Raw genomic sequence first — 18,955 nt, forward strand, 5'->3', positions numbered from 1 at the left:
TAACCCCCAAAGTTAAAACCCTGAATAAAGTATATAACTACATGTGGAAAGAGAGAAGTAGTATATTACGAAGGGATTTATGATCCAGGAGACCTGAGTTGGTGTCCTGGTATGACTACCAACTCATTTGGTGACTTTGGGCAAGTTCCTTCCTTTCTCTGGGGCCTCTGTTTCTTCCTCATTTCTTCATTCATTCTTTCATTCATTCATGAAATAAACGTTTTTTAAATCCCTTGGTGTATACAAGACATAAGTGCTGGGAATATAAAGACAAAAATGAAAGAGCCCCTGCCTTCAAGGAGCTTACTTTCTATTCAATGGAAGCAACATGTCAGAGAAAGAAAGAGAAAAGGATAAATAAGTTGGTAAACAATTAAACAATGATTTCTTTGCTGGAGGTACTATCAGTTCAGTGAAGCAAATAATCATTTATTAATCACTTACTAAATACTATATGCTAAGCACTGTGCTGAGAGTTGGAGTTACAGAGAAGTGCCAAAACTAGTTCCTGCTCTCTAGGAACTCCCAGTTTAATGGGAGAAACAACGATCCTGATATATGCCCAGTTTACAAAACAGTATTCTTGGCCTTTCACTTCAAGAGGTACTTACTACTATAGTACTATGTGAAGTGATTCAATGGAGAATTCAGAAAAAAAGCGTCCTGGCTCCAGTCCTGAAGAAACTTATACTTTAGGAATGGAGATATGAAATAAATAGAGCAAATGACTAAATAGAATCTCAGAAATGCAGAAGTAGTGTGAACAAAGTGCTAGTCAAAGTTGAGGGAAGAAAAGATTGTTACTGAATAGGGATACTCTGAAAAGAACTGACATTTTTCGTGGACCTGAGTTTCCACAGGCCAGACAAGAGGTTACTTAAGGTGGTGGGAACAGCCTGAACAAAGATTCCTGGAGTACTGAGGTGGCATTTACCACTGACTCAGTAACTTGGATATATTGGGTGATAAACAAATGAATGATCTGGCTTTAGTAAGATGTGCCCATCCTACCAGAAATGTCACAGAATATGAGTGTTGGATCATCTCCTCAAATCCAGAAGCCCTTCCAAACCAACCCTCAATGAGTGACTATCCAGTCTTTGCTTAAAGGCCCAAGGAGACAGGAGTGTAAGATCACAGATAATCATAGAATCACAGAATCCTATGTCTAAAACTAGAAGGAATCTTAGAGGCCATTGAGGCCAACCCACTCAGTTTACAAAGGAGGCAAGTAAGATCCAGAGAGGGAAAGGGACTTGCTTAAAGCCACAAGCAAAAGAGTATTTCAAATCAAGACCTTGGGTCCTAGTGTACCAAGCTGTCCCTATCTCCCAAGGGCAAGTCAGTCCACTTTGGAGTAATTCTGTTAACGAAGTTTTTCCTTAGACATTTCTCTTTTCTAAGACTGTTCAGTATATAGCAGGAGTTCAAGTCTCCTCCCTCTTCTAGTTATCTTTCTGTACGAGGACCGGTTCTGCCTCCTGTGTAACTACAGGCAAGTATCATTATATGGTTCCATTCTAATTCTTCTTAATTACTTTCTATTGGCTTTATTTATAAAGGACCTCTCTGAGCCCAAGGTTCCTCCTCCTCCTTTTTTTTTTAGGTTTTTTCGAGGCAAACGGGGTTAAGTGGCTTGCCCAAGGCCATACAGCTAGGTAATTATTAAGTGTCTGAGACCGGATTTGAACCCAGGTCCTCCTGACTCCAGGGCTGGTGTTTTATCCACTACGCCACCTAGCCGCCCCCAATAGTCCAAGTTTCCTCCTTTGCAAAATGAGTATGTTGATTTAGCTTGCAAGATCCCTTTCATTTCTAGATCTAGGTTTCTACATGTGACCTTTTGAGCCTTCCCTTCCCTGGAAGTCTGTTTTGAACTCTGTAAAATGAGGGGATTGGGCTAAATGACCTCCAAAGGCCCTTCATCTACACTTCAGCTAGTCAATGTCTCCCCCAAAATTTGATGCCCAAATGGAACACAATACTCCCTAAGTGGAATGACAAGAGGATAGGGGACCATAACTTTTCACATAATAAGACACCCTTCCTCTCTCAAAGTTGCCTTTGATTGCAACAGCTGTGAAACAACCCTAACTGGTCCAGTGGATCATTCTGGAAGATTGCAAAAAGTTCCAATTTTCAGTGGTATCATAGAACATTCTTGTTGGAAGAGCCTTTGGGACTGTCCAAGCCAACCTTCTCATTTTACAGAAAAGGAAAGAGACCCAAAGAACTCAAATGACTTGCCCAAGATCTTGTACAGGATCACAAATCTAGAACTGAAAGAGAAGTCAGATACCATTGAGTCCAGTGCCTTCATTTGCAGAGGGGGAATGTGAGACCCAGCTAGGATCAGAACCAAGACACAAACCTGGCATTTCCAGCTCTCCTTTATTACTCTTTCCCCTCCACCCCACCCAGACTCCTCACCTAATTTGTAATCCAAACAGGTCACTTCTGCAGAGGAGATGATGTGTCAGTGGAATGCGCCCACTCAGATTAGGCGCCAACTCAGTCTTAATAAATGCTTCACAGATAAAGAAGTGAATTATCATGCTGCCTCAACTCCAAGAGAATTTTGATAACTTTTTGTGGGCTCAGAAAGCTTGTTTTATTAATATATGGAGTAACAACATCCTGTAAACAACTCATCCTTCTTAGATTTACTCCCGTTAAAGAATGTCCTACTTTAAATGCTCACAATTGACACTTGAACATGAAATACCGCTGCAAATAATGAGGATATTGTAGATGTATTTTATACCTCTCTTTCCCAAATCAAAAGGTCTCATAAATACAGTCTCTAAAAGTGTCAGTGGGGGAGTTAACATAACTGTACAAGCAATAAGCCTGACCTTTTGATGTGATTTATTTCCGACTCGCCCAATCTTTTTTTATTAAAAGTGGCACAACTAAAATAGAATTAAATCCTATTACAGCAGGTGTGTGAACAGATCAGCTTTGCTCCCTGCCACTGGCACACTCTAATCAAAGTTACCTTGTTTCCTAGGGAAGAACCTGATTGAGGTAGTGGGGTGCCTTTGGAAGGTGTTGGATGTCCCTTCATAGCAAAGAAATGGGATCTCTGGGGAAAAACACAGCAGAGCCTGGACATTGAAGAGAAGGGCATGATAAGGTAAAAAAAAATGGCTGGATTTGGTTTTAGAGGACCAGGTTAGAACTCCACCTCTGACTCTTAGATGCTGGGACACTGGCAAAATCACTTTGCCCCTCTGTGCCTCAGTTTCTTCCTCTATAAAAATGATAGGGTTGAATTAGATGGACAGACATTCTTTCAGCTCTAGACCTGGGATCCTATGTGTGCCCCTGAACAAGTCCATTCACCTCTCAGTTTCCTCCTCTGTAAAATAAGGGGGTAAGACTCAATCTCTGAGGTCCCTTTTAGTCCTATGCTCCTTGATGCATTTGAGAAAGTCATCATAGGAAATATCATCTCCTAAAGTTTCCTCAAGGTTACTTCTATCTGGTCCTTAGTCAGCTAGAATTATTATTCAGAAAACCCAGAGGGAAAGCAAATGAAATGTGGAAGGCTGCCTAATGGATGAGAATTTGGTTCTGCTACAGCCCCTCACAAAGCATCATCTCCTGAAGCATGGAGGTATGGAGACCTGCACCAGGGGAAGGAAGTGCCCACATGGTGGAAATGGGAGATCCCAGTATGTCACTGCTTCAAAAACACTTTCTTCAGACCATGCCAGACCATACAGGGGTAATACTGATGTTAAAATTTGCCCTTTCGGGGGCGGGGGGCGTGTAGGGGGTGGGAAGGAAATTTTTAACTTAAAAATATGCATATGTATATGGATGAATGTTGAAAACATTTATAATATGTTTTTGGAAAAATAAGATATCAATAAAAAAACTTGCTTTTTCCGAATTTTAGAAAGATGAATAACAAAACAGAGACAAACAGAGGAAAGTGTCAGAGTCATGCTGAATGAAACAAAGCCCTCCTCCCCACCCTTCCCCATTCCCCAAGCTGCTGCCCCTTCCCCAAGAATCACTGCTCACCAGATTTTACGTCCTTATTCTTCCTATTTCCACTATTCCTTTCCTAGGAAGGAACTACTTCCAACCACTCTCCAATCACTATTCCCTTCCTAGGGAGCTCAGAGGCTTGGCTAGGTGGTCCAATAGATAGAATGCTAAATCCAGGTCAGGAATAAATAAGTTCAAGTTCTGCCGCAGATGCTTACTAGCTATGTGACTCTGGGCAGGTCAATGAACCTCCGTCTGCTTCAGTTTCCTCAACTGCAAAATGTGGACTCCCTCGGGGCCTTCATGAAGATCAAATGAGATAATATTTTTAAAGTACTTGGCACAGTTTCCTAGTATACAGTTGGAGATTAATGAATGTTGTTTCCTTTCTTTCCTTCCTTCCTTCCTTCCTTCCATACAGTCAAGCTACCAAATAAGGGATGAAGCCAGAATGCAAAGTCTTAATAGCAAAAGAGGGAAATATTTAGCAAAGTATTTCTATCATTATTACTGAGCCAATGTTCAGGGAGGACTGGCATCTCTGGTATGAGAGCTTGTCCAGACCTTTTCAGGGCTTCTTATCCACCTTTAGTGTCCACCTGATTCACCCAACTGTCATGTGTGGCTCCAAGAAGTTGGAGTATACTCAACAGTCATAGCCTGGTAAAACTATCTCTGCAGACAGGTTCAATCAAGTTGAAAGTAACAGAAAGGCCTCAAATCTGTGGGTGAGTAAGGGGATGTCTGCCCCGTGTGTGAAGACTTTCTCCAGAAGGATGGGCAATGACAACAATTTGTTTCAATGTCCACGAAGGAGGCTGAAACATATATTGTAGAGGGATTAGAGTTTGACCAGATAGTTAAGACACCAAGGTCATCCACTGCATCTCAGGCCATTGGCGGTCATCTTGACTTTTATGTTATCTATGAACTTTGATGATTCAGGAATAGTGAGGTTATAAAAACTTTGTGCAGCTGGGTCTCACTCAAATCCAATTCATGGCAAGCTAAGACATCACCCATCATCCACTATTTTATCCCAACATCATTGTCTTTGGTCCCCTTCAAAAACAAAGGATGACAACAACATGGGGTCATTGTCAGATGCCTGACCATATCAGATCTTCTCCTAACATCCTCCAGTATTTCCCTGCCTCTAGACCACTTTCCTCCATTCTGTCTGATACCCTCTGCTTGAATCAATCTCTTGAAATAATGATTAGTATGGTTCACTTCCTTGCCTGCTCAAAAATAGCAGTGGCTTGCCATTGCCCAACAGGATCAAGTACAAAGTCCCATCACTTCTCACTGAGTCTCAGTTTCTTCATCTATAAAATGAGAATAGGAAGACTTACTTCATAGGATCAAAGATCTCTAGATCTTTGTCTTAGTCTTAGTCTCCTCATTTTACCGAGAGTAAAAACTGAGGCTTTGAAAGATGAAGTGACTTTCACACAGTAGTCAGAACCAAAATTCAAGCTTACTACTACTACTACTACTGTGCTTACTACTACTCCTCCTACTACTCCTACTACTAGCAGTCCTTCAGTATTGAAGAGGATCATACCAATCAATCAAATGATAGGAAGCATGAGTTGCTCTATTATGTTTACAAATATTCAGGCTGAAGTCAAAAGGAATTCAAGGCTATGTCTTCTAATTCTCAATCCACTCAGCTTTTCACAGTTGTTATAAGGAAAGCATTTTGAAAAACTTAAAATATTGGAAGGAAGATAAGTTATAGGTCACTATTATTCAAGGTTTGTGAGATCTGACCCCCAATTATGTTTCTGGTCTTATTTCTCATAATTCCTCTCTGACTTCTACAAGGTAACTGACTCCTTAGCCACTGAATGTGTCCCTTACCTTCCCATATCTATACCTCTGCTCTAATTTGTCTGGTTGGTCTTCCTACCTCAAGTGTATCCAACCCAACTTTCCTCCAATGTGATCTTTCTAAACCAAAGGTCTGATCATGTCACCTCCCTACTCAATAAACTCCAGAGGCTCCCTATCCCTATTATCTCCTAGATCAAATACAATATTCATTTGTTTTTTCACAACCTGGGTCGTGTGTGTGTGTGTGTGTGTGTGTGTGTGTGTGTGTGTGTGTGTGTGCAGGCTTTCTGCTATACCTAAAATATTCTGTCTTCTCATTTCTACCTTCTGGCTTCTCTGGCTGCTCAGATCTTAACTAAGGTACCCAAGAAAAGTCCCCCCTCCCAACCCAGGGGGCCTTTCTCTTGAGATTGCCTTCCTACAAATATTCAGCCTCTATCTAAGGTGTACCTAGTTATTTACATGTTATTTAGAGATAGTGAAGGACAGAAGAGCCCGGAGTGCTGCGGTCCATGGGATCTCAGAGTCAGAGGTGTGTTTCTGCCTCTCCTTGTATTCCCCAGCCGTTAGCACAGTGACTTGAATACAGTAAGTGCTGGCCAAGCGCTTGTCCACTTGACAGGATTCTACTTTCAGGGAATGCTCCCTCCCCAGCCTGGCCCATCTGGATGTGTTGCTATCCTCCCCTTTCTTCAAAGATCACCCTCTCCAAGAAACTTCTTTTACTCGTTTTAGGTAGAAGTTACTTCTCCCTCCTTAGAAGCCCTACTAGAGTGTCACAGACCATGGCTATGTCTTCCAACTAGGACATGAGAAAAGAGGTTGTCTATCTGGGCATCTTCTTAATGGCCCTGCACATAGCAGGGGCCCCATTTACAGTGCTCTAGGTCCCTATGAGTTCAATTGGCATTTGATGGAGATGTTTCCCAGAAAAGAAAGAAGACAAAGCCAGTGCCCTTCTCAGAGCCGGCTGAGGACACGCATGTTTAACTTAAAAAACCATCAGAGTCAAAAGCTCGAGAGCTGGAAGAGGTCTCAGAGACCAGCTAGGCCAGCCCAACCCCAACCCCTTCACAGAAGAAACTGAGGTCCAGGAAGGGGAAAAACTTGTTGAAGGTCATCCATAGGTCACCCAAAGGCCAGCTTTTACAGAAGAGTAAACTGAGGTTAAGGGAGGAAAAGATAATTGCCTAAGGTCACCCATAGGTTCCCAGATCTAGAGCAAGGAAGACACCTCAGAGGCCAGCTAGCCAAACAACTTCATTCTACAGATGAGGAGACTGAGGCCTACAGAATTGAAGCAGATAGCCCAAGTCAGATGAAAAATGAGACCCTGAGATATCTAATAGCTAGAACTCATTGAAGCACTTTCAAATTTGAAAAGTGCTTCATAAATACTTCATCTGATTTGATTTGAACAACCCTTAGAGGTAGATACTGTTATCACCCCCCCAAATCATACAACTAGTGTCTGAGTCAGAATTAGAACTCAGGTCTACCTCCTCCAAGCTTGATTCTCTATCCTACCAGCCCTACTGTATATTGACCATGAATAGCCCAGAATCACACGGCAGGACAAAGGAAGCAGGTTGTGACCCCTTTGAAAAATCACCTGGTGTTTTTTTTTAGGTTTTTGCAAGGCAAATGGGGTTAAGAGGCTTGCCCAAGGCCACACAGCTAGGTAATTATTAAGTGTCTGAGACCCGATTTGAACCCAGGTACTGCTGATTCCAGGGCCAGTGCTTTATCCACGCACCACCTAGCCGCCCCATCAAACAACTTTAGATCATTAAAAACACCAGGTGATGGGGCCGCTAGGTGGCGCAGTGGATAAAGCACTGGCCCTGGAGTCAGGAGTGCCCGGGTTCAAATCGGGTCTCAGACACTTAATAATTACCTAGCTGTGTGGCCTTTGGCAAGCCACTTAGCCCCATTTGTCTTGCAAAAACCAAAAAAGTTAAAAAATTTAAAAAATTTAAAAATAAAGTTTTTTGATGACTCACAATGTCATCTTTATAGCACTAATGCTATCCTGGTAATATCCTTAGAATCTGAAGGATCAAAATGTCAGTTGACCCAAAGAGAAGACCCACAGTAGGTTGAAGGAGGCCACATTGTTCTCCTAATGATGAGTTTTAGATGTGAAGTAGCATGGCCAGTCATGTAGTTATCAGAACAGCTGGACAGACTCAGTACAGCATTGGCAGGTTTACAGATAAGCTGGAACTTCCACATGAGGAACAACCCTCTAAGTAATGCAGTGCAGCTTTCTCTAAAACTTAGGGTCTTAGTTGGACTGAGAGATGCCCAGGGCCACACAGACAATATATGTCACAAGTGGGGCTTGAACCCAAGTGATTCTGACCCTGAGGTCAATTCTGTCTCTAAAGCACACTGCCTCTAATATCATATGCCTAAGATCACCTAATTCATAAATGATTACTAGTGTTTATATCACAGAATTCAGGAACCCCAGACCTGGAAAAAGAATCCTCCAGTTCGACTGCTTTTACAGGAGATAGCCCTGACAGATAATAAAAATCTGTTTTTTATTCTTCCTTGCCTTCCCAGACATCGCACTGCACAAATTTCTGTCCCACTGTGGTCCTAGGTCCATAACTATTGTCCCATCTTGTATTGACTCATCAGAAATAATGCCATTATTTTTTAATAAACCCATTCCTTCCACCTTTGAATGAGGACTTCAGTTTTAGAAATAAAGTCTGGAAAAAACATCTAAACAACCTTTCAATTGAGATTGAATTTTGCACCCACAGATAGTTTTTGGAATTTTCATTTCTGTAATATTGTCTGATAATTAACTGTGTTGGTGCTCTGAATTGTATTGAGGATATTGGACAACAAGGCAGAGTTTTTTCTCTTCAAAACAAAAGAAAAATCAATTTCAGCTAATTTTGTTGTTGCCATTTTATGAAGTTAAGGTGCTTAATGTAAATTAATGTTTTGAATTTATGTTTTTGATCAATAGGTATAATTATTGATTAGCATCACAGGAAGCCCAAAGTGAACCAGTCATTCTTGACACTGTGGTTTTATGATGTGCAAACAAATCAAAAAGCCCACTGTACTAGAGGCTGTAGCACCTCCAAATTAGTCACTGAGGCAAGGAGGGTAAATCAAGTCTGTCTTTCCTGCCCAACTTATTCAATGGAAAGAAACTGCAATGGAAAGGAGTTGAGGATTGAACAGAAACATTTACTGGATTACATCAAGTTCAACAAACATTTATTAAACATTTAATGTATACAGATTAATATTCATGGAAGGTAAAAATACAAAGCTAAAACAACAGTAGGAACAACTGACAGTTATTTAACAATTTCAAGCTTGCAAAGTACTTTATAAATATAGTCTCATCTAACCCTCCCTGAACATTCATTCCCCCAAGGAGTTTACAAAATTTAACTGGAAGTTGAAACTAACAAGAACAATGTATAAGATAAATGTAAAGTCCTGACCTTGGGTTCAAAAAACCAGTTGCAAAAGGACAGGAAACTCATGGTTAGATAGTCATTCCTTTGAAAAGGACATGGAATTTTTCCATGAACTGCAAGCTTGGTGTGAATCAGTTGTATGTTAGACAGCTAAAAACATTAACCCAATCTTGGGTTGTTACGTACAAGCAAGTAATAGTCCTACTGTCCTCTATCCTGGTAAGGTCTATCTGAAGTCTTACATTCAGTTCTGGGTACCACATTTTAGGAAAGATATTAATAAACTGCATATAGCATATCCAAAGGAGGAAAAACATAATAGTGAAGGGATACAAAACCATAAGGGTATGCTGAACAAACTGCAAAAATGGAGATTAGAAAAAAAGACTTAAGGGGAATAAGCAACTTCAAATGCTCAAAGGGTTGCCATGTGCAAGAGGGATTACATTGGTTCTTCTTGTTCCCTAAGGGCAAAACTAGGATTAGTGAATGGAAATTATAGGGAGACAGATTTCAGCCCAAAGTAGGGAAAAGTTTCTGAACAATAAAAGCTATTCAAAAAACAAATGGGCTATTGAAGTTGTTCCAATAGACTGGATGGACACTTATAGGACACTTGAAGAGAGGATTCCTGTTCCTCTTTTTTAAGAGGCAACGGGAGTTAAATGACTTGTCCAGGGCCACATAGCTAAAATTGTCAGTCTAAAATTGGATTTGAACTAAATTGTCCTTCTGACTGCAAGGTGAGTACTCTATCCACTGCACCACCTAGCTGACCCTAAGATTTGTGCTTCTAGTTGGAGCTTGATTAGATGACTTAAAGGTCCTTTCAGGTTCAAGGATAAGAGGCACAGTAACCTTTGTAATAGGAAGTAGTAACAGGAAGAAGCAACAGACAAGAGTTAAGAATTACAGCCTCTGGCGGCTAGGTGGTACAGTGGATAAAGCACAGGCCCTGGAGTCAGGAGTACCTGGGTTCAAATCCAGTCTCAAACACTTAATAATTACCTAGCCATGTGGCCTTGGGCAAGCCACTTAACCCTGTTTGCCTTGCAAAAACCTAAAAAAAAAAAGAATTATAATCTCGGGGGTGGAGCCAAGATGGCGACAGGAGAGGACCATCTCTTAGTTGCTCTGGAGAAAAACTTATAAACTAAGGACTCTAACTACATTTTCAAGAGACAGAACCCACAGAGGGACCCAGTGAGGCAATTCTCTAACCCAAGATAACCTGGAAAAGAGCGGAAAGGCTCAGCTCCACAGGGTCAGAGGGGTGACCCATCAGTGGGGTGGCCCGTGGGAGCGAAGGAACTTCAGTCTCCCGGAGGCAGCCCCAGGGCGCTGGGAGCCACTGCTCACAGCAGGGGGGAAGTTTCCTGACATATACCCCAGAGAACACCAAGCAGAACTTGGGGGGAACAGCGGGGAGACCTCTGCCAGAGTGAAAACGTGAAGCCCAGGCCTCAGGGCACACAGCGAGCAGCTTGGCTGCAGCAGGCCAGATCCAGGAACAGGAAGCAGAAGCCTGTAAGCAGGAGCCCCCAGGGCATGAGTGCAGAGCCTGGGGAGGGAGCAGAGAGACTGCCAAGCTCTGTCCTCTGTCCCTGGAACAGGACTTTGGGGTTCTGACTAAATTCAGATCCTTATCACAGTCTAGGCCCCGCCATAGAACAGCAGGGCCCCCCCAAAGAACAGCAGGGCCCCCCCAACACTTCAGCCCCGTGGCAGAGGGGGGTGCATATGGTCATTCACAGACCAGGAGGGAAGAGCCTTACATACTGAGGTCCTTGTGGGGGTGTCCCAAAAGCTCAAGAAGCACCCCAAAACTAGGCTCAGGCTGGGAAAACGAGTAAGCAGAGAAAAAAGAGGAACACCATTGAGAAATACTTTTCCTGTGATCTCAAGAAGGATCAAAACACTCAATCTGAAGATGAGGAGGTACAAGCTCCTGCATCTAAAGACTCCAATAAAAACAGAAATTGGGCTCAGGCCATGACAGAGCTCAAAAAAGACTTTGAAAATCAAATGAGGGAGTTGGAAGAAAAACTGGGGAAAGAAAGGAGAGACATGCAGGAAAAACATGAAAATGAAGTCAGCAGCTTAGTCAAGGAGATCCAAAAAAATGCTGAAGAAAATAGCATGCTAAAAACCAGCTTAGGTCAAATGGATAGAACAGTTCAAAAAGTTATTGAGGAGAAGAATGCTTTAAAAAGCAAAATTGGCCAGCTGGAAAAAGACATAAGAAATCTCTCTGAGGAGAACAAATCCTTCAGACAAAGAATAGAACTCAGGGAGATTGCTGATTTTTAAGAGAAATCAGAACTCAATACTTCAAAACTAAAAGAATGAAAAATTAGAAGAAAATGTGAAACATCTCATTGAAAAAAACAACAGATATGGAAAACAGATTTAGGAAAGATAATTTAAAAATTATTGGAATACCTGAAAGTCATGACCAGGAAAAGAGCCTTGACATCATTTTCAAAGAATAACTAGAGGAAAATTGCCCTGATATCCTAGAAGCAGAGGGCAAAATAGAAATGAAGAGAATCCACCGATCCCCCCAGAAAGAGATCCAAAAATAACAACCCCCAGTAATATTATAGCCAACTTCTAGAACTCCCAAGTCAAAGAGAAATTATTACAAGCAGCCAGAAGGACACAATTCAAATATCATGGAGCTGCAAGCAGGATCACTTAGCAGCAACTACATTAAAAGCTTTTAGGGCTTGGATATAATATTCCAGAAGGCAAAAGAGCTTAGAGCACAAACAAGAATCAACTACCCAGAAAAACTGAACATCCTCTTCCAGGGAAAAAGATGGACTTTCAATGAACCAGGGGAATTTCAAATGTTCCTGCTGGAATGGCCAGAGCTGAACAGTAGGTTTGATCTTCAAATATAGGACTCAGGTGAAGCATAGAGAGTGGAGGAGAAGAGGAAAATATGAGGGACTTAATGATGATGAACTACATGTATTCCTGCATAGAAAAATGATACTGATAACACTCATATGAACCTTCTCATTTAATAGAACAGGTAGAAGGAGCTTTTATAGATGAAGCACAGGAGAAAACTGAATTTGAAGATATACTGTGGTGCAAAAATGGAGTCAATAGATAAAAGGGAAATGTAATGGGAAAAAGAAAAAGGGGAGGAGGAATAGGCCAAGATATTTCATGTAATAAGATTTTTCTTTATTACAATGAGCTATTGCAATGATATGGAAGGGGGAAGGCAAGGGAGAATGAGGGAATCTTTGCTCTCATCAGAGGTGACTAGGAGAGGAAACAGCATATATACTCAATGGGGTATAAACATCTGGAGTAAGGAGAGGGGGGGACAGGGGGAAGGGGGGGATGTGAATGATGAAGGAGAGGATGGACCATGGAGGAGAGAGTGATCAGATATAAAACATTCTTTTTTACTTCTTGCAAGGGGCTGGGATTGGATGGCCTGTCTGGGACCACAGGGCCAGGTGGATGCTGGGCCTAAGGGGTGGTATGGGGGCTCGGGGCCTCTTGGCCCCAGAGACGGGGACCTGTCTGCTGTGCCACTCAGATACCCTACAGCAGAGACAAAGTGAAAGGAGAGAGAAAACATAGTTCATGGTAGTAGAGAATTATGAATGGAGGAAGTTGCGATCAGCAATGGAAATGGTGGAAAAATAGCGAAGTAACTTTTGTGATGGACTCATCCTAAAGAATGTGATCCACCCACGACAGAGCTGGTGATGATGGAATACAGACTGAAGCACATTTTTTTTATTATTTTTTTCCAAGGGGTGTGGCAGGGCAAATGGGCCTGGGTGGCCTGCCTGGGGCCACACAGCTGGGTAATTGTTGGGTGTCTGAGGTCGGATGTGGACCTGGGTGCTCCTGGCTCAAGAGCCAGTGATCTGTCTGTCACCCAGTCCCCCCTACTATTATTATTATTATTACTATTTTATTTTATTTTGGGTCCTTTTTTTGGTTTTTGTAGGGCAATGGAATTGGGCTGGCTTGCATGGGGTCACACAGCTCAGTGATTGCTGGGTGTCTGGGGCCAGATTTGGGCTTGGGTGCTCCTGGCTCCAGGGCCGGTGCTCCATCCACTGCACGACCTGGCGATACTTATCATTATTATTATTATTATTATTATTATTATTATTATTATTATTATCATTATTTATTTTAATTTTATTTTTCTCTCCCCTTTATCACTTATGAGGGTCTATATTTTCTTTGGGGGAAGGGGTTTTATGTTTACTCTTAAACAAGAATATTTTAGTAATGAATAAAAATATTATTTTTACAAAATAAGAATAAATAAATAAATTTAAAAAAAAGAATTATACTCTCGGAGCAGCTAGGTGGTACAGTGGATAAAGCACTGGCCCTGGAGTCAAGAGGACCTGAATTCATATCTGTTCTTAGACACTTAATAAACTTAGCTGTGTGACCTTGGGCAAATAACTTAACCCTACTCCCTTACAAAAAAAAAAATAATAGCCTCCCAAGAAGACCACCAAGTCTACATTCTGAGCTTCAATATTTCACACTTGATGCATGTCCCAAACTCATCATGTCCAAAATAGATGCCTGCAAGTGAGCCAGAAAACTTATACATTAGTACATTAGTCTACCAGATAGATAAGTCAAAAATCAGTCTCACTTCTGATTCCACTGGGGCTGTTCTTCTTAGCCTGCAAGGCTTCCATTTTCTGCTTCTCCACCAAGCTGCTAATTGCCCTCTCTTAGAGTCAGTATGTCTTGCTTCCATATAGGGTATATCACTCATTGTTTGTGACAATGCCCCAGGCAAATATACCTAGGTATTTTGTTAATCAGATCTACCTGCTAGGTGGCCCTTAAGGCCTTTTTCTAGTTTGATGCCCCCTCCCCAAATGAAGGGAAATTCCCCATCTTCCTTAGTTGGGTTAGAATGAAACCTTTTGGCTACCATTAGCCTTCTGGCAGGGAGGATCTGCTCATGTTTACCTTAAAGCATCCATTACTAGCCTCAAGAAGGCATTTAGAAATACTAATTGAGAAGACAAATAAATGTTGATCTTTGTTCACATTCTTGCCTTGAAGATAAAGGAATTAGATCCTCTTTATAAGATTTTATGATTCCAGAAAAGGTATATGACACATATAGATACAGTACAAAACAATCAATTACAGGCATATATCATGAGAGTACCTGCACCAATGAAACCATGAATTTTTGTAATATTGAAAAATATGACTATATAAGCAAATCTCAAATGTTACCTGAAGTGTTGGAGGTGGCTCTAATACCCACATTTTCTTAGTTCAGTTTTGATGCTAGAATGAAATGAGTTACTCGCAAGCCATTGAATAGTTAACAAAAGGGGGGTTACTTTGTTCTGACGCAATTAGGATATGTTAACAAAATGTCATTCATTTTCTCTGGTTACAATCCACCTTTGCCTCCATACAGAAATTCATCTGGTCATCAAGACACAATACAGTGAAAAATATGGTGACTACCATGGAATGGGAACTTCCACTAAGTCAGAGGGACCCCAAATGCATTTGGGTGAGACTTTTTAATCCTTAGGTGACCAAGAAGCTGTGTCACAGAAACAAGAACCAATTGCATCATGGGACTGTTTTGTCTCCTTTTAGAAAAACCAATCTCTATTGCAGGAGTGAAGAATGGATGTGTCTAACCAGCCTTTTTGGGAAACACTGGTAGATAATTAGTCCTATCACATGAGGATTCATGGAAGAGGTGGCATTTGAGCTTGGTCTTTATGAATCAACTGATACAGAATAGTTATCCTTCGTTCTTGTGTTTGGAGATGATATTGCTACCTAGAGGTATGACTTTAGCAGGATGGAATGATGCAGGCTGATAGGTGAAAAGGCAAGATGTGGCATGAGGGATGAATTATTGAAAACTCTTATTAAAATAAATATTCCCTGAAAGGGAAAACACACTGATCCATTATCAACATAAATTAACCTAGTTTATCAATTTTCAAGGCCCAGAGAGTAAGAGTCAGAGATACTTTTGACTAGGGTGCAGGAAAAAGGAGAATTTGGGGAAGACCCATAGAATGGGTACTACTAGGGTGTTAGAACTGAGTTAGGGGACCGGTACCTGATGATCCCTGGGTACCTAAAGAGTAGGAAAACACCAAAAGAAAAAAGAACTGAAACATACAATGGAAAGAGAACTCGCTTTGCAATCAGTAGCCCTGGGCTCTAATCTAGCCCATTACTCACTACTTGTGTGACCCTGGTCAAATCACTTCTCCTCTCTGGGCCTCAGTTTCTTCCTCTGAAAAATGAGAGGGCTGGACTAAACCTCCTTTGAAGTCCCTCCCAACTTTAGCCTAATGATCCTAGAAAATTGTAGGAGGCATAGAATCATTGAGTTTAGAACTAAAAGAGGAATAGTTGATGACTCTAGTTTTACAAGGGAGGAAATTGAGGAATGGAAAGGGGGAGAGTTGCCAAAGGTCACCCAGTAAGTTAGTGGTAATGTTGAGACTCAGACTGGTTTTCTGATTTTATAGTCTAGTGCTTGATCCCAAACTGCCATGGGCCTGCCCATAATCATACTCCCAACAAATTCTAGGTGCACCTGTTCCTAAAGGTCCTGACTTTGGGATACAACATCTTCTTTCCCCTGTTTTGTTCTTCCTTTATGATTTCAGCTATAGTTATTAGTAGAAATGAAAAAAAAAAGGGAAATAGAAGAAAACAAACTCTCCCAGCTCTTAGCTTCTCCGGCTTGGATTCAGGGGCCTCGAGGTCACTGACAGGAGCTTGGCTCAGGTGTGGGCTTAGTGGAAATCAATTATTCTCAAACAGTAGGTGGCATGTGCTTTTGGAACTTGTCAGAATATTTGGTTCCCTATTTCTAGGAAACAGCTGGGCTCCCAAGCTCACCATCTCTACCCATGGCGTAAGGCTGAAACATCAGGGAAGATACATTATCTGCCAGCCAGGGTTCTCTCAGGGTCAGGTTTGGGGCTGTGGTGGCCAGTTGGAAAACACATCCTCCCGCTGGCCTGCCCGCTGGCCGAAGAAGTCGAATTCTATCTGCAGGCCTCAGAATGGGCCCCCTTTTCATTAAAAATGAAATTCACAGAATTTAGAGGTTCATGGGGTTGGAACGTCAGGTCGCCGAATCTACCATTAATGCTCTTTCATTTCTCATCAACGGCTTCCTGTGCTCCGGCTTCCTGCCAGGTTTTCTATAATGTGAAGAAAATAGCCACTTCTCAGCATAATCTCTCAGCTGAGAGATTCAAAAATGACAAAAGAGGGGTGGGGGAGAGGGAAGAGAGAACAAGCAGGTGCCCTTCTTGGTTAAATTCATTTAAGTAATGTTCATCTTGTTGGGTGCTTGGGTTTTTTATGGGAAAGAAGTTAATTTCTAGATTTGTCTAGAATTAAAGATAACCACACCCACAAGTCAGAAGGAAGACCTTTAAATTATAGAGATAACATGGTACAGTAAAAATAAGACTGGATCTAGAAACATCAGATCTGGGCTCAAAAACCACCTTGTTCATTAGCAGTGTGACTGTGGACAAGTCCCTTTCCCTTTCTGGGCCTGTTTTCTCCTCTCTAAAATGAAGGAGTCCCTTCCAACTCTAGACCTAGATCCTATATGTGACCTCAAACAGGGCCTCATCTTCCACCTTTAGAAAATGAGAGGATTGCACCAGATTGCCTTTGAGGGTTCTTTTAAAACTAGATCATCTTATCTGATTTCTGCCTCCCCTCTTTTACTCAAGCTATTAGGTATCCTTGAACCTTAGCTCTATCGAAATCCTCTGCAACCCCATCTCCTCCAGAAGACCTTCCCCAATTTACAGAGATGATTTCCATGTCTGTACTCTCATAGCATTTATTCTGGCTCTTTGTTTAATATCGTGGCACTCTAGTCTCCACTGGAGCATAATGAGTCTATTGCCAAAGTACCTGGAAGATTCCTTCTCCTTTGTATCCCCCATACTTCCTTTGAGTTCATAGGAAGTACTCAATAAAACTTCCTGAACGGGAACCATGCCAGGTCTTCTCTCCTGAAAATGGTTTCCTGCCTGTCTATTGAGCTCCTAGGATACCAAGAGAGAGCCCCAGGTTCATTTCACAGTAGGCCTATTATTTGCTAGAAATCTTAACTCTTGCCATTTGCTAGGGTCAGCAAGGCGCTTGCATCAGTATTTTAGTAACAAAGCATTGAAAACCGACAACTGCCACCAAGAACAAAGGCAACAGCAGACATGTGACCCTAGTTTGGGGTTTTTGTTAAAAAAAAAACACACACCACCTCCTAACCCCAGTGTTGAGAATGAAATCTTTCATGTCAAGGGGTTCTAGTTTTAAAGATAGACACACATCTAAGGCCAATAGTAGACTGTATTATTTTAATGGGAAGACTATTCAAGCACCTGCATTTCCTACACCAGGATAGTGGAAACAATGTGGGGATGCAAGCAGATGCATTTATCCTGAGAAGAAAGCAGGTAAACATAGAAGAGGCTTTCATTAAGCTGTAAAAATTGATGGGGCCAATTATCTCTCTCTTGAAATGTGGCCAATGGAGGCAAGAAGAAACAAATGACTCTGAAATGGAAATGGGTCACAGACATCACAGCAAATAGTGTCTAAACAGCTCCAGGATTAAATGTGGGGGGAAGCAAGGTCCTTCTTGGCTAGGGTGATGCAATTAAATTTACCGAGTACTTGCAATCCTAGACTTAGTACTGGAAAGGACCTCAGAGACCATCTAACCTAACATCCTCATTTGACAGAGAAGGAAACCAAGGCTGAGAGATGAACTCTAGTCTAACACCCTCATTTGACAGAGAAGAAACCAAAGCTGGAAGATAAACTCTAGTCTAACACCCTCATTTGACAGAGAAAGAAACCAAGGCTGGGAGATGAACTCCAGTCTAACACCCTCATTTAGCAGAGAAGGAAACTGATGAAAGAAAAAGCTCCCTAAAAAATATGAGTTGTCCCAAAGAGGGATGAATTTTGCTGGAGGGCAAGTGGAGACTGAATGATTTCTTATAAAATATGTTCTATAATGGATTCTTGTTCACATGTAGCTTATGCTAGATGATTTCTGAGGTTCCTTCTGTGATTATTTTTGTACAGGGAAGGAAACTGAAGCTCAGAGAGGTTGTGGCATTCCCAGTCATTAGATTTCAAGTTGGAAGAGACCTTAGAAGCCATTGACTTCAACTCCCTCATTTTATAGATAAAGAAACTGAGGCACAGTGAAGTGTCTTGCCAAAGGCCACACAGAGTAGTTCAGGTGGTAGTTGAACCCAGATCTTTATGACTTCAACTCCAGTGCCCAATATATTCTATGATGCTGTCTCAAGTGACATGAAACTTTCTAGTACTTAATTCACTTCTTCCACCCTGAAATCCTTCACTCTTATCTTGAAACCATACTGAAGCCATCATTCCCAGCCCATTCTTCTCCCTCCCTCACCTGGTCCTTCTCCCTCCTTCCCTCCATATCTCAGTTAGCAAAGAGTAAAGCTGTCCCCCAAGTTTTGAGGAAACTATGCATTAGTTCCTCTTATGTACTCACAGTTAAGTTATGAATTCAGTTCCATTTGTCATCTCTATGATATCTTGTAAATGTAGGACTTTCTTTCTGCTTTGTTTTAGACATAAAA

This window comes from Macrotis lagotis, chromosome X (assembly GCF_037893015.1).
Source record: "Macrotis lagotis isolate mMagLag1 chromosome X, bilby.v1.9.chrom.fasta, whole genome shotgun sequence".
Lineage (NCBI taxonomy): Eukaryota > Metazoa > Chordata > Mammalia > Peramelemorphia > Peramelidae > Macrotis > Macrotis lagotis.